Genomic DNA, 5,470 nt, shown 5'->3' with positions numbered 1-5,470 from the left:
GTTCTGTCTCTGCCAAAATACCAATCTCCAACTGCTTCCGCAATAGTCTGTAAACGAGCAGTTCAACACGTTTTAAGAAGAAAAACTCTGCTTTCACACCTTCAAATGAAGAATAGAACAGGCTTAACTAGCGATCAGAAGCCAGTTTACTTGTTATGCAATAACAGCAAATTAAAAAGCAAGTAACCTTAGAAAACCACATGCATTATCATCGTGCCTCTCTGTCGAGGATCAAGATTGGTACCTTGTCGTTTATTTTTGGGAATCATCTCCAAACCATGTATCTTGGATTCACTTTGGCAATGAGCAAAGCATGAATTAATGAACATTCCCCCTCTTCTTGAAGATACATAGAATGGTCTCAAAACTGCAAGCATGTGGCGCCTAAAGCCTGAACAAGGTACAATGAGTTGAGAGTCAGTAAAATCAATTTTCTTAATCATTGGGGAGAGAAGCAGGAACTTTGAACACGTATAGAACAGACAACATACTCCTCCAATCCTAAATATAAAACTCATTTTGTATATAATCTACACTATAAAATTGAGTCTTATTTTTAAGATCAGAGGAGTCTTTTTTTTTTTTTTTTGGCCGGGGGGACCACCTTGCAGTACTTCAATTTGGTCTGGGGTGCATGCCGCGGGTTTATCTTGCAGTGATTCCAGTGTCCACGCAAATCAGAAGAAGGTGGGACCAATATGTGGTGAAACTGTTGGCATTTCAAGTCATATTCTCGTAATTCGTAGGTTATAGTGATAAGATCACGTAACTACACAAGGTAAGTGTCAGAAGCACTTACTTGGAATACATCATAAGCAGAGTTCAAGATGAAATATGGTGTAGTTATGTATTTTAAGACATACTGAGGAAAGAAGCACTGCATAAGAACAGGAAACAAGTCAAAATCATGTCCTGAGAAAACTCTGAATTTTCCAAGGTAATGGTCCGAGTTCATAAAGAAAATTTACCAAGTCTGGAAAGAACAGGGACCTCGTACAATTTCTGTTTAGATTCCGCTCTATCCCCTGTCGAACAAATAGTGCCAAGTAAGATTGCAATTTGAGTTCGCAAAAAGAACAAAATGAGTGGTCCCATTTCTTCTTCATGGAATTTTGAATGTTAAGAGGAAATTACATTCACCTTTTTGAAGTTTTCCAAAACTTTCTTGCCCATCCCTTTAGGTTCAAATTACCCTAAACGTCTACTGTATGACCTAAATTGTGCCTCCAGATCATCTACTGACCTTAAAGACGAGCATGTGGTGCTCATTGTTTAGGGTTTTTTAATTTAATTAATATAAGTCAATATAAAATATAAAATTTTAATAAGCCGCACTATTCACATCCCAAAATAATGTGGTTTACTCCTCAAATTTCATGCAATCCGTGGCCTCACGAATAGTCTATCAGGCACGAGATAGTTTTTATGCTTTTCAACTCCTCGCAAAACAAAAATATATATATTAAAAATATAAAAATAAATAAAACAAGATCTAAATCATTAGATCTAATTTTAATGACCTAAATCAAGCACCATGACGATGTAAGGTTCTAACATTGTATAAAATTATGGATGAAGCGCAATACTCTCGTGACCCTAGCTACATGCATTTTTTCATCAGAAAATTGTCAATAGCCTATTTTGAAAACTTTAAGAACTTAACCAGTTAACGTACATTTTTAAATTATAAATAAAAGACATGCTTCTGTTTTTTATTACTTCATTAATTTCACTTAATCTTCAAAAATATCGAAGAAAAAAGGGAACAAGACCTGGCATGTCACTTGTCACACTAAATAAAATAAGATAAGATAAGATTAATGGAAAAATCAAATAATAAAAACCTTATAAATATAAAAAAAAAATTTGTACTCGTATCTTTGATGAATTAAAAGTAATGAAAAATAATATCATGAAAACATCATAAATATCATATATCTCATTTTGCATACCATGAGAAGTAAAAACCGACCTCTCTTTTTTCCCCCCCCCCCTTTTTTAGGTTAGCTTAACTTGATAGAAGAAATATAAATATTATTTTAAAATGATCAACTAATTAGCACACAGCAAATGAGATCCTCAAAGTGTATTATATGGTCAGTGTGAGTGATGTATCAGAAGCTTACCTGCAATAAAACAAGGCTTTTGAAGAAGTACCTCATAGTGTGGTTCAAAGCGATATCTCTCCTGCACAGACGGAAGGGAAGAAAATTGAAAATGTTAAAAACAGAATGTTGAAGTAATAATTTAATTTAATATTGGAATAATGCTTCCATGTAGAGAGAACTTACCCGTCAAGAAAGAAGCCAGCATCACTCAAGCATTTAACACTAGCATTCCTTGGCAAATAACTGGCGAATCTGTCACAGTGATGAAATGTCGCTAAACTCCTGCCGAACAACCTGAAAGCAAAGCCTACACAAGCAGATATATTTGGTAAGTCACGAGCATAAACAAAATAGTATCATTTGATTCTTGATATAAAATCTAATTATTTAATTTGACTAGATTAAGAAATTTAGTTTAATTAATATGTATATTTTTGAAAACACTCTGATCATCTTCCTTAATTCCTTTTTTCTTTTCATGCTTGCTTATCAATGGAGTTGATTTGAAAAAAAAAATTGAAAAATATAAAATAAATCTTACATATAGAACTAACATCTACTTTCAAAATGGGTTTTACGTTAAGATCAGAGAAATAATTTATTCTTCATATATCTTACTAATTCAGAAAAACTTGTGCAGTAGTATATTTTAGAATATATGTTGGAAAACCAAATCTAAAACTTTGCGATCCTCCCCCACAAAAGAAAACGCTTTTTTCCAATACCATCCTAATGACAACATTTTGGGGTCCAATTAAAGGAAAGCTTTTTTGGCCCAAAAAAAATTAAAGGAAAGCTTTTGAGCATTAAAATATGGTAGATGCGTTGTTGAAGAAATGTGCGGAAAGTGAAGAGTAGACAGAGTATATATACCTTGCGTGCCTTGCCCAAACCTTTAGGCAGGAGGTCGCGAATGATTGCTTCCCAAATCTTTTGTCCTTTGAAATAAAGCATGTTGTCTGGGGTTCATTTCACATGCATGCACCAAAAGTCATTACATCTTGTCTTAGAGCTTTCATAATTTGACGCAGAAACTAATTAAATAGTCCATCACTTTCAATTTATAAAACATTTTTTAGAAAATTTATAAAAACCAATGAACCTCGTTAAATATAGTTAGGGGTCTTAATTTAAAACAAAATATGTAGAAAATTCTAAAAAATGCCTTTCATTTAACGCTAACCACTAATCAACTCATATAAGTAATGAAGGATATGTTGAAAATAAGGTGATTAATAAATCATTATTTGTCCAAAATATTTTATGTTGTGAAACATAAACCATTCCAAGAAAAAAATCTAAATAAAATAAATCTTAATTTAGGACCGGAGGAGTAATAAATTTGAAAGGGAGAGAATTATGACAAGGAAGGAAGGGGAAAGAGACAATTACCCCGTTGTTGAACAAGGGCATCTCCCGTGAAAGAGCCTCCATCACAATATCGAATCTTAACACGGTTCCAATTGTAGAAATCTGTGCACACCCAAATTCAAGACAGAAAAACTTCCTAAATGCCTTAGAAAAGTTATGTGATAATGATACCATAAGATCAAATTTAAGTATCATCAGGCTTAAATAATAACATTTCGAACATGACCCTTTTGCCTCACAAACTTAACCCCCCATCTCACTTTGGTGATCTAATTCTTTCCACTTGATGTAAGTATAGTTGTTTTATATACACGTTCTTTATAGCATAGTTGATTTAATTAAGAAATTAAGAAATTATACATATAAAGACCACACACTTATTTGTACTGTTATAAAAGAAACTCGGCATATACAAGATGTTTTAATTGAAATTTTATATATTTTGCATTTAATAGCCCAGAAGAACCAACAAAGAGAGGAGCAGTAGGGACAGGACAAGAGAAACAAACAAGGGCGGAGGGCTTTTTGCAGGAGGAAACACACAGCTACGTGGATCTCCTAGAGGAGCCCGTGAAAGGACACGTGGATGGGGGCAGTTGCCGGGGAACTTCAACACGGAAAACAAAATTTTAACCCCGTCAATGTGAACGCAGAATCAGGGATATCACTTTTTGTTTATCTATCATGGATCCGTGATCGTTCTTTCTTGTGTTTTGTAGTTATTGAAAAAGAACATCAAGAAAGTTGTGCTTGTTTTGATTAATTACATTCGTGTTATCAAATTAAATTCTTCAATTGATATACTACATCCGGTTTTTAATAAGACTCTGTTTGATTTTTATTTTGGTTCTGAATATAAGACCTCAATCCATTTTGTTCTCATATTTATACATTTTTTTTCAAAGTAACCCTTCTAGCAATAATAATTCTAGTCAATACACTTGATTAGTAAAGATATTTTAAGAAAGACAATACCTATTTAGGACAAATAACTAACTCAACTTACTTTTTTAATCTCCTCAAATTAATTAACTGACTCTCATAATTAGGATCGGAAGTAGTATAATATAGACGCATTTTAGTTCAATTCGTGCTTCGTTCTTTTTTCTAACTTTTATTGTCTCTTAAAGCAGCCTTATGCCTCTCTCAAAAGCCCTTTTAAGGTCAATTCTCTCGGAAAGCTTTTTAAGTGGTGACGGATCTCTGTTATCCCTACAACACGAGAGTCGTCGCATGAATTTCGAGGTAAGAAATTACATCTTATTTCTTTTACACTAATAATCTCAATTATTTTAATAAACTGTTAAATTAAAAATGAATTCACATTTTTAGTAAGAAAATAAACTAGAAGTGTGCGTACCCGGGTTCAGGGAGGCATTGTTGCTTAAGATGCCAGAGAAGACCTCCAACTTGGTCATGTAGCGAGTTGAACCCCGGCGAGTCTTTGCTCTCTCTGCGCATGATTCCACGTCATTGCACCACCCACCCCTCCCTGGCATGCACCATAAATTGACCATCGTCACTGTCAAAGATTATTCAATGCACAGCATTTTGTCCTACCTTACAATCTTTTTCCCCTTACGGCCAAACAGAAATACATACTCATATATAGAGGAGTATATTAAAAAGAGAATAATGCAATAAATGTAGATTCTCACAACTAAATTTACCCAAATTTATCCTGTATATCACTTTTTTTTGTATAAATGTGTTGCAAATGCAAGGCCTCTATTAATGTGCAAAATAAAAAGAAATAATAAAGGCAAAATAATTATAATATTATAATACATTTTAATTAGAGGGGTAAAATAATTTTTCTTTATATTATTAATAGAAACGTGCCTAAATATTCTGGACTGGTCCTATCCACATTTGTTTTCTTCAAGTAGAATCAATGACCCACAAGACCAAACTAAATGTATCTGAATATATATGATATAATGTCCCTTCTGTCACCACATTTCATCATTTGGTGTCTTCAATTTGCTTCT

At 33.3% G+C, this 5,470-nt stretch overlaps 1 pseudogene; it reads right to left on the bottom strand.

Moving 5' to 3' along the window:
* Positions 1 to 21: 21 nt before the first annotated feature.
* On the bottom strand, positions 22 to 3,062 carry LOC114742533 (pectin acetylesterase 9-like; annotated as a pseudogene).
* Between the last annotated feature and the right edge of the window lie 2,408 nt (positions 3,063 to 5,470).

Source organism: Neltuma alba, unplaced genomic scaffold, assembly GCF_004799145.2.
Source record: "Neltuma alba isolate B1F8T4 unplaced genomic scaffold, ASM479914v2 tig00003795_pilon, whole genome shotgun sequence".
Classification (NCBI taxonomy): domain Eukaryota; kingdom Viridiplantae; phylum Streptophyta; class Magnoliopsida; order Fabales; family Fabaceae; genus Neltuma; species Neltuma alba.
Note: the sequence above shows the minus strand (reverse complement) of the source record. Positions and strands in the feature narration are given on the sequence as shown.